Genomic DNA, 11,412 nt, shown 5'->3' on the forward strand with positions numbered 1-11,412 from the left:
ATCTGGTCCTTATAGCCACTGAGCTGTGCTGCTTTCCAGGAGACTTGATGCTGGGCCTATGTTCTCTGGTTCAGATGTGAACATGGGTGATTTGTCCAAGTTTGAATTAAAAGCAAAAATTTTGAATTCTTATTGTAGAGGATCAATAACAAACCTTTTATTGTAAATTACACAGAAGACATACAAGGGTTCTGGGGGAAAACGGAAGAGGAGAGTCAACTGTAGGCAGCAGGGGGTATCCTACCTGCTCCAGGACTGGAGTGAAATAAACCAAGGGCCCTCCGTCTATTGCTATGAGGACTCCGACCACTGGGATAGGAAATTTAAGAGCATGGATGGTGTCGTATACAGTGTTTTTATAGTTACTTAAAAGAAGAATCCCACATTGACATTGTGGAGGTTTCACACTTAAAAGATTAATTTTAAAATGTCCTAATGCCACATGAATCCCTTGCTGTGGTTTGTCAAGAGTTCCTGATTCTAGGCTTCCGTTTCTCCCTCTGCTTACATGAAAGAAAAGATGTCGAGTCCTGGAAAACTGGCTTTGAAGATGCCAAACTCGCTTTAGAGATGAGAAAGGCATTGCTGTTGGAGATGCTTGCAAAGAATTGAGTTAAAAAAATTGTTTTCTAACCAAATACTGTGTGTTCTCACTTGTAAGTGGGAGCTAAACACTGAGCACCCGTGGACATAAACATGGGAACAATGGATACTGCAGACTACCAGAGTGGGGAGGGAGGAAGGAGGGGGGCGGGGGTCGAAAAACTACCAACTGAGTACTAGGCTCACTACCTGGGTGCGGTTTACCCATGTCACCATCTGCACATATGCCCCCTGTATCTGAAATAAAAATTGAAATTAAAAATAAATAAATAAAAGATGGTTGGCTACCTCTGTTAAAAAAAAAACAAAAAAACATTGTTGTCCGGCTGGGTGTGGTGGCTCATGCCTGTAATCCCAGCGCTTTGGGAGGCCGAGACGGGTGGATCACCTGAGGTTAGGAGTTGGAGACCAGCCTGGCCAACATGATGAAACCTGTCTCTACTAAAAATACAAAAATTAGCTGGTGTGGTGGTGTGTGCCTGTAATCCCAACTACTTGGGATGCTGAGGCATGAGAATTGCTTGACCCCAGGAGGTGGAGGCTGAAGTGAGCCAAGATCTCTACACTGCACCCTGGGCAACAGAGTGAAACTCTGCCTCAAAAAAAAAAGTTTTCTAAAGTGAAAGAAAATAGCAATACTCCTATGTGACTCATAAAATATATCATATAGGTAGATAGTTGCATCTAAACTAATATTAGAAATATATACTTGTTTTCCCTAAAAGTTTATATCATCAGGACAACCCCAGCATTTCTGTTCACTCACTGGGACATTTTTAAAAAATTTTTGCATCGGGAAAATTGACTTAGGCATTAGCGGTATATATATTCCAAAGGAATGCCCACTGACTTGGGCACTAGTGGTATGCATATGCATATTTTTAAACATCTGGAGTATTTTATACATGCTTTTTGATAATCTATTTTTAAACAATATATTTTAGATATGTTAGTACACCTTTATGATGATCCACTTTCACTTAATCAATAGTAAATATATTTTTTCCTTCCTTATGATTTTAACATTTTCTTTTTACTAGCTTAATTTATTGCAAGAATACACTATCTAATACATATAACATCCAAAATATGTGTTAATCAAGTGTCTATGTTATCAATGGGCTTCCAGCCAATAGTAGGCTATTAGTTGTTACGTTTCCAAAAGGTAGTCAAAAGTTACATGAGGATTTTAAGCCGTGCAGGGCGTCAGTGCTCCAGCCCCTGCATTACGCAAGGTCAGTTGTATGTCTGTGTCATAGTTTTTATGATCTACACAGAATAAGAACATCATATTGTGGTTTTGTTTTTGCGTTTATTTTAAAAGGCCGTCTGAAGTGCAGTGGCACCATTACAGCTCACTGTAGCCCCAAACTCGTGGGCTCAAGTGCTATTCCCACTCCAGCCTCCTGAGTAGCTAGGACTACAAGGGTGCGCCACCATGCCTGGATAATTAAAAATAGTTTTTTTAGTAGAGACAGGGTCTTGCCGTGTTGCCCAGGCTGTTCTCAATCTCCTGGCCTCACATGATCCTCCTACCCTGGCCTCCCAAAGCACTGGGATTACAGGTGTGAACCAACCATGCCTGGCCAAAAATTGTATACTCAAAATTACGAATGCTTTTTTTATTTCTTTCATCTAGCGTGTGTGTGTGTGTGTGTGTGTGTGTGTGTGTGTGTGTGTAAACCACATGCTATGAAAAGGTTTGGCATCGTCTTCTGGGCCTAGAGTTCTAGCTCTGGCCTGGCTCTGCAGCTTCACGTGTCGTGGGCTGCCCCCACCTCCTCACTGGCTGATGCCTCTCCATTCCATGTGCTTTTCTGTCACTCCGCCCTTTTCTGTCACCCCTCCTGCCTCTGCTTCCCCTCTAGGCTGAAAGCCTCCAGGGGTACCACTGTATCCCCAGTGCCTGCTGCAGGCCTGGCATCTGGAAGGTGCTCATTCAATGGTTGTTGAATGAATATGTGTGAATGACGAGGCCTGAGAAAGAAAATCAGCCCCTGACATCCAGAAATGGGTCTGATGACCAAAAGTAGGCCATTATCATTGTCACTCTATCGGAGATAAATAACCTCGCAGAACATCAACATCAGACAGGGAACTTGGAGACTGTGATAAAATGTGAAATTAGAACAAGGTTCCTGTGCAGCTTCCAAAATACCAACGTCCTTGTTCCTTGAGGAGGGCTGAGTGGCTGCTGTTTATTTACCAATTAGAACTTTATCTTCACTCTAGCGAGCTTCCCGTTGGATACAATGTGCTGAGACACTCGATTGCATAATTGTCCCCACCTCTGACAGCATGCAATCACTATGGAGCTACTGCTTACTGACACCTGGCCCCAAATGACCAACCTAAAACTGACACCCCACAGTTCCCCTATGGTGCATGCTTTCCTCACTGCAAGGAGTAATCAACCCAACTTGCTCCACTGCAGTGTGCTCCTGAAGGAAATTGACTGGGCTCCTGAGGGGCTGCCTGGGCTCCGCCTCTCTCTTGTCATGTAAAGATGATGGTGATCAAGAGGGCTTTCTCTGTGTCAGGCCCTGTTTTAAATTCCTCACATATATTCATTAGCATTTTATCCTCACAACAGCCCTGAGGAGCGGGTACTGTTCTTATTCCTATTTTGCAGATGGAGGAGCTGAGACACTCAAAGGATTAACCCCCTAGCCCAGGTCACTGGTTGGTAAGTTGCTGAAGTGGGATTTGAACCCATGTGGTCCAGTTCCATGGACATGCACTGAGCTAGGGCCTCGCCAAGCTTCGAGCCTGGGCAAAACACAGGTCCTGACCTGCTTTCATCCTGTGCAGGTCGTAGAGCTTATTGGAGCGTGATGGGAAGGAGGAGAAGAAGAAGGCGATGGGGCGTCCCTGGAGGCAGCCATGTTTGTGGCATGGCAGAGAGGACCTGGGGTGAATCCTTGACCCACACTGGGCCCACTCTTGCCTCTCTCCCAGGCACGAGGACTTGGTATTTATGGATGCTGGTCTGTCTGTGCAGGAACCTAAGGGTGTGTATGATATGGAACTGAGAGGCGACGTCTGCCCTGGGCACTGGGAGGACATTTGGGAAAGATGGAGCAGCAAGTAGAGAGAGAAGCACAGATGGGGGAGCAATTCAACGGGAGAGTGAGAAGGGAGAGAAGCAAGAGGAAAGGGAGAGGAAGACAGGGAGGAAGGCAGGGCAGGGTCAGGGACAGGGCTGGGAAGGAATGGAGAGAGGATGGAGGAAAGGAGGGAGAAAAACAGACATATATAGAGAGAAACACAGAGGCAGGCAGGCAGACGCACGCACGCACGCACGCACGCACGCACGCACGCACGCGCGGTCCATTTCTCCTCTGTCTGCACGTTAGTCCCAGCGGGTCTCTGCTCCTGCCTGGGAGAATCTGCCATCTCTTGCACCAGCGGTGGCACAGACAAGGGATAGTTGGGACCTCTGCCTAGATCCTTCATCAACCCAGACCCTGGCCCACACCTGAGGCTGCAGGGGGAAGGGAAGGCCAGCAACTGTTGCTCTCAGGACCCAAAAGAAGTTGTCCAGTGGGGTCAGGAGGTTTACAGTATGTCTGCGAGTACAATTTCCTCCAATCCCGGCTTTTTCATGCCTACAATTTCCCAGGCAATTAGTAAATTATTGTGTTTGTTTGCTTTGTGTTTTGAAGAGAGGGAGGCAGCACGGTGATTTGTGAAGGCCTGAACTCAGACAGACCTTGGTTTAAGTTCTGGTCCTCTCACTTGCTGTGTGACCCTCGACAAGTCACTTCACTTCTCTGAGCCTCTCTCCAATGGTGGGACTAATAATCCCTGCCTTATAAGGTTGTGGTGATGATTAAAAAGTAGCTGGGAATGGTAGATCCTGGAAATGGTAGGTGGCCAATAAATGTCACTTCTCTGCTCTTCAGTCCTTTAGTTACTGTACGGCAGGTCCTCGAATAACGCTAAAATATTGTTTCATTATAATGTTGGTGAGAAAAAGAAAAATCAATTCCCAGCCAAGGCCATCACCTGGGTGCAGTCTGCACATTCTTCCCACATATTTGTGGGTTTTCTCTGGCTTTCTGGTTTCCTCTCACATTCCCAAGATGTGCACATCAGGTGAATAGGCTGTCTAAAAGGGCCCAGTATGGGCCAGGTGCGGTGGCTCACACCTGTAATCCCAGCACCCTGGGAAAACAAGGAGGCAGGACCAATTGAGCCCAGGGGTTCAAGACCAGCCTGGACAACATGGTGAAACCCCGTCTCTGCAAAGATTACAAAAATTAGCAGGTTTGTGGTGGCACACCCCTATAGTCCCAGGTACTTGGGAGGCTGAGGTGGGAGGATCACCTGAGCCTGGGACGTCAAGACTGCAGTGAGCTGTGATCGTGCAACTGCTCACCAGCCTGGGCGACAGAGAGGGAACCTGTCTCAAAAATATGCGTAAATAAAATAAAATGGCCCGGTCTGAGTGAGTGTGGGTGTGCTCTGTAAGGGTATGGCGCCCTGTTCAGTGTGGCTTATTGCCTTGTGCCCTGAGCTGCCAGGATACGCTGTGACCACCTGCAACCCTGACCTGGAATTACTGGGTTAATGATGATCATACTTGTTTTTATTAATCTTTCTTAAGAGTCTGTATAGCTCATATTTATTTCAATGTTTAATATTATAAATGTTTTAGTCTCCATTTAGAAGTTTAGTGATGTTTTTGTGGCCAGAAATATGCTGTAGGAACGTAACTCTAGTTTATATCCATGAGCCTATGATAACACTGGCGTCATAGCACACCGTTTCACTGAAAGTTGCAGTTTCCAAGAATCTGTCAACGATATTCGGTGAGGACTTAACCTATTAGTAAAATTGACACTTGACAAGGTTTTTAAAAATATTTTCCACTGACAAGTAGAATTGTATTTACTTGTATTTTAATAAATCAATAGGAATGAAACTAACATCTGGTACCACTAATTTAACTTTTTAATGTTCTTATACTGACTGTAAATGATAAATATAACAAAGAAATTTCTATCAACGTATAAATGCTTTTCTCAGAAATAGTGGGCTCTTGGCTCCTCCGGTTGATTGCGCTGATGCAGATGGTAGTAGTGGCGTCCGTTTCTTGAGCACTGACTACTGTGTGCCTGTCCCGCTGGTGGTGATGATGGTAGTAATGGCTTCTACTTCTTGTGCACTCACTACTGTGGCCTGTCCTGTTGGTGACGATGAAGATGGTGGTAGTGGGTTCGGTTTCCTGAGCACTCACTACCGTGTGCCTGTCCTGATGGTGATTATGCAGATGGCAGCAGTGACTTCCATTTCTTTAGCACTACTGTGTACCTGCTTTGCACTTTACTTGATTTTTCCCATTTACCCTTCACAACTCTTGTGAGGGACTTCTACTGGGACCTCCACTGTAGAAGAGGACAGGGAGAAAAGGAAGATGGAGAAGGGACAGCATGGTGCCCCTCCTTGCTGATTCAAGTGGTTGGAATGGAGGCTCAGAGGAAAAATGGGCAGAACCAGAAATTCCAGGACCTGATGTTAGTGGGACATGGGGCCCAGATGCCAACCTGTGGCCCAGAGCAGTGCAGGATGCCTTGGATGTGCCCTGGCATCTGAGCACCGAGGACTGTGGCAGTGGAGCCAGTGCCCTCAGTTGGACACAGACAGAGCAGAACTTGAGAAATATGGGCCCCTGAGCCCACAGGACCCAGAGACCCAGCAACCAGGGAGCCCTGGGAGAGGGAGAGGGAGAGGGATGCTCTCAGCTAGCACATGGGAGCTTGAGGTCCTGTTGACTTCTAAGGAACCTCATCTGATCCCCCAACTGGGTACACCCAGCACGTGCAGTCTTCCTTCCCAGCTTCTCTGTCAACCTCTGTCCCAGCCTTCAAACTTCTTCTTCCCAATGCCATGGTGTCACTTCATCAGTTCCCCTTCTAGTCCACTAGATGCTGCTCTGCACCCAGCTAAGTACTACCATTTCTCATTCTGTGGATCCTACTTTGGTAGAGACAGTTGAGCTGTTCAGCCCTTCGGATTTCCCAGGGGGCAGACTGGAGACCAGAGTACTTACCGGGGCTCTTTGCCATATGGTAATGATTTAAACTGCAATCATTATAACTCGTGGAGCTCTTTTCACAGATTAGCTCCTGTAACCCCCACAGGCCCTCATGATATATGTTCCCATCCTACATGTGAGGAAATAGTGTCTCAGAGATGATGACACCTGCTCAGGGTCGCAGCAAATACCTGGACAGGCTGTGATTTCACAAAGCGTTTTTGTCTAAGTTCAAATGCCAGAGACATAATATTGTGATAATGCCAGTAGAAATTGCTATTTATTAAGCTCCTACTACCGGGTGAAGCTGGCAGAATATAGAGATGAATTATGACAGACCTCTTCCGTGGGCAGGTTGTCATGTGTCCACTCCCCTGGGAACCTCGAGGGCAGCACCCATGTGTCCCCAGCACCGAGCACAGAGCACGGCATAGAGGAGGGTCTCAGCTAATATTGGCTGAATCATTGAATGAAGTGCTGCAGGCTATACAATAAGCACTTTGGTCTTGTGACAAAAAGGGAAGGTGGAGGACAGATTCTCCCACTTGTCCCATCGAACGGCCTATTTTTGAGTATGTTGGCTCAATTACACAGGCCCACCCCAAAGGTCCCTTCTGGTTCTGCAGTGCTGCCACCTACGATTGGTGGTTTAGGACTATCTTTTCCAGGAGCACTTGCTCTTTATTTACCACCAGTGTATGGCCCAGAGCCCTCTACTGCCCTGGCATCTGTGCACTGGGGGACTGGGGAGCAGGGGCAGTGCCTTTAGCTGGACATGGACAGATGGAGCAGAACTTGAGATTTCTTTGGAGCCTTATAACACTGTAGAGAATATGATGAACTCTATAGATGCTTCTCCCAGAAAAACACATTCATGCCTACATTTTATAGACAATTTCCAGCCTTCCTAGAGCCTAAGTTAGCATCTCCACTGTAGAGGATTCTTGAAGACCGTAAGATATCAAGAACGAAAGAATCATATTTCAACTGGTAGCATTACCTGTTCAATCAATACATTCTTACTGAATAACTTTAGCATCCAGAACAGTCAGGAGGGAGTTCTTGGGCAGCAGGGAGTCCAGTCAATGGACTCTCAACTCTCAGGCCACACTGGCTGATGGGGCTTCTGGGTGGTTTTCATAGCTTTTCACCTCGGCAGTGCACTTGAAACTTTTTCTTCTTTCTGGTCTCTCTCTTTATAGGCCCTTGGAGTGGGTGTATACAAGATCAGCATGGAGAATCCTGAATCATCCTGGACTTGCAGCCTTGTTTTTTAGTGTTCATGGTCCAGAGTTTATCCCAAAGGTTTGCAACATCAGCTCCCCTCAGAGTTATAAGTTCAAAGTCACCCTCATCGCAACTTCCTCAACAAAATGTCAGAAATACCTTCCTCCCCATTTTTGTTAATAATAATTTTTTAAAGCCTTAGTGCTTCACTGGGCACATACATATTGAGGACTTTGGGGGCACTTGGGATTATGGGGTGAAGGAGATTGTATCTTTGAATGAAGCATGGTGGATGGGGGCAGGATGAACTGATGTCTGTCTGTAAGTGCCAATCCATGTTTCATAGAGTTCAAAACTGCCACAATTTTGTGGACTGCTTTAAGAAAAAAATAAAAATCGTAAAAACAAATTTCAGCTCAAAAGTGAATATTTAGAATTAGAGAAGAAACTGCAAAAAGCCACCAATTTAAGAAAACTGAAAAATATGACTGACATCACAAAATTTGGGAAAATAACATTTAAAATAATTGTCTGTAATACTTTATTCCTGATTTATTTTTTGTGTTCATAGTCTTTGATTACTCCTACATATAATACTAATTTTATAATATTGGGTTAGAAAGAGTAAAAATGTAGTTTTTCTTCCATTATGAAGGATAGAAATCTGTTCTCTATTAATCTGAGTTTAGAAAAAAATATTGGTGTCACATATAATTATTTGTAATGTCATGTTAATTTTGAGGACTGTTGTCAAAATTAACATGACATTACAAATAATTGGGCAAGCCCTATATCAAGACTCTTACATATGTGAACTGTCAGATTTCTGGGGATTTTGAGGGGTGTGTGTGTGTGTGTGTGTGTGTGAGAGAGAGAGAGAGAGAGAGAGAGAGAACTGGTTAAACTTAAATACTTCTGGAAGTAATGATACTCAGTAATGAGTTTTATGTTATCTTCATTTTATGTTAAATCAGTTAAATCAGGAACTTTATATAATCCTGCAATATGTTGATAAACTTTATTTCTCTTCATTAATTTGATTATCAAATAATCTAAGTGCCTAATCTTTGATTCTATTTGAAAAGTATTTCTTCCTCTTTATGAATTTCTGCTTTTGGTATAATGGGAAAGGTTTGGTTGTAACGCTCATTGTTTGGCGCACTTATAATTACATACACTGCCCTGTCAAGTATATTCCAATAGAGAGAGCTTCTGTTTTCATTCACCATTGATTAGATTAAAGTCTGCTTCTTGTGGTTTTATATATCTTAGCATGGGAACAAAAAATGAAGCCTCTGGTGCCACTTATTTCAAAATTCATTTCTCCTTCACTTCCCACATGGTTCTGGTGCAAGCACTACAAGATACACTCCCATCATGGGATTATATCTGGCCCTGCACCTTTGTGTTAATACATAGAGAGTTGAACTGAAGCAGTATCCCTGGAAGTTACTCCTACTCCAGGATGATGAGCAATAACTTACCTTTGTATCAAAGAGGCTGCTTACCACATTGATATATCTCACAAAACCTCAACAGAGTAATCCCTAACTCAGCTGTTTCTTACCCACACAACATGGGGAGAATTAACCCATAGGAAAAATCAGAATGCAAAGAAAAATATGATCGCTTGGTAGGCTATTAATTACTGCCTCAATTGCAGAACTTGTTATTTGTCTTTTCATGGATTTGACTTCAGATGGATTCACAGCCAAATTCTACTAGAGGTACAAAGAGGAGCTGGTACCATTCCTTCTGAAATTATTCCAAACAACTGAAAAGGAGGGGCTCCTCCCTAACTCATTTTATGAAGCCAGCATCATCCTGATACCAAAATCTGGCAGAGACACAACAGCAAAAAACAAACAAACAAACAAACAAAAAAAAAACACACACAAAAAAACACTTCAGGCCAATATCCCTGATGAACATTGATGCAAAAATCCTCAATAAAATACCGGCAAAACGAATCCAGCAGCACATCAAAAAAACGTATCCTCCATGATCATGTCAGCTTCATCCCTAGGATGCAAGGCTGGCTCAACATATGCAAATCAATAAACCTAATCCATAACATAAACAGAACCAAAGATAAAAACCATATGATTATCTCAATAGATGCAGAAAAGACCTTTGATAAAATTCAACATCCCTTCATGCTAAAAGGTCTCAATAAGCTAGATATTGATGGAACACATCTCAACATAATAAGAGCTATTTATGACAAACCCACAGCCAATAGCAAACTGAACGGGCAAAAGCTGGAAGCATACCCTTTGAAAACTGGTACGAGACAAGGATGCCTTCTTTCATCACTTCTATTCAACATAGTATTGGGAGTTCTGGCTAGGGCAATCAGTAAAGAGAAGGAAATAAAGGGTATTTAAATAGGAAGAGAGGAAGTCAAATTGTCTTTCTTTGTAGACAACATTATTCTATATTTAGAAAACCCCATCATCTCAGCCCTAAAACTCCTTAAGCTGATAAGCAACCTTAGCTTAGTCAGGATACAAAATCAATATGCAAAAATCACAAGCATTCCTTTATACCAACAATAGACAAGTGCAGAGCCAAATCATGAATGAACTCTCATTCACAATTGCTCCTCTTCAAAGAGAACCACAAACCACTGCTGAAGGAAATAAGAGAGGACACAAACAAATGGACAACACTCCATCCTCATGGATAGGAAGAATCAATATCATGAAAATGGCCATACTGCCCGAAGTAATTTATAGATTCAATACTATTCATATCAAACTACCATTGACATTCTCCACAGAATTAGAAAAAAATTACTTTAAATTTCATATGGAATCAAAGAAGACCCCATATAGCCAAGACAATCCTAAGCAAAAAGAACAAAGCTGGAGGCATCATGCTACCTGACTTCAAACTGTACTATAAGTCTACAGTAATCAAAACAGCATGGTACCAGCACCAAAGTAGAGATGGAGACCAATGGAACAGAACAGAGGCCTCAGAAATAACACCACACATCTATAACCATCTGATCTTTGACGAACCTGACAAAAACAAGCAGTTGGAAAGGATCTCCTATTAAACAAATGGTGTTGGGAAAACTGGCTAGCCATATGCAGAAAACTGAAACTGGACCGTTTCCTTATACCTTATGCAAAAATTAACTCAAGATGGATTGAAGACTTAAATGTAAAACCCAAAACCACAAAAACCCTAGAAGAAAACCTATGCAATACCATTCAGGACATAGGCATGGGCAAAGACTTCATGACCAAAACACTAAAAGCAATTGCAACAAAAGCTAAAATTGACAAACGGAATCTAATTAAACTGATGAGCTTCTGCACAGCAAAAGAAACTATCATCAGAGTGAACAGGCATCCTAGAGAATACGAGAACATTTTTCCAATCTACCTATCTGACAAATGTCTAATATCCAGAATTTATAAGAAACTTAAATTTATAAGAAAAAAAAACCCAAAAGACCCCATCAAAAAGCGGGCAAAGGATATGAACAATCACTTCTCAAAAGAAGACATTTATGTGACCAAAAAAAAAAA

This window comes from Cebus imitator, unplaced genomic scaffold, assembly GCF_001604975.1.
Source record: "Cebus imitator isolate Cc_AM_T3 unplaced genomic scaffold, Cebus_imitator-1.0 Scaffold8, whole genome shotgun sequence".
Taxonomy (NCBI): Eukaryota; Metazoa; Chordata; class Mammalia; order Primates; family Cebidae; genus Cebus; species Cebus imitator.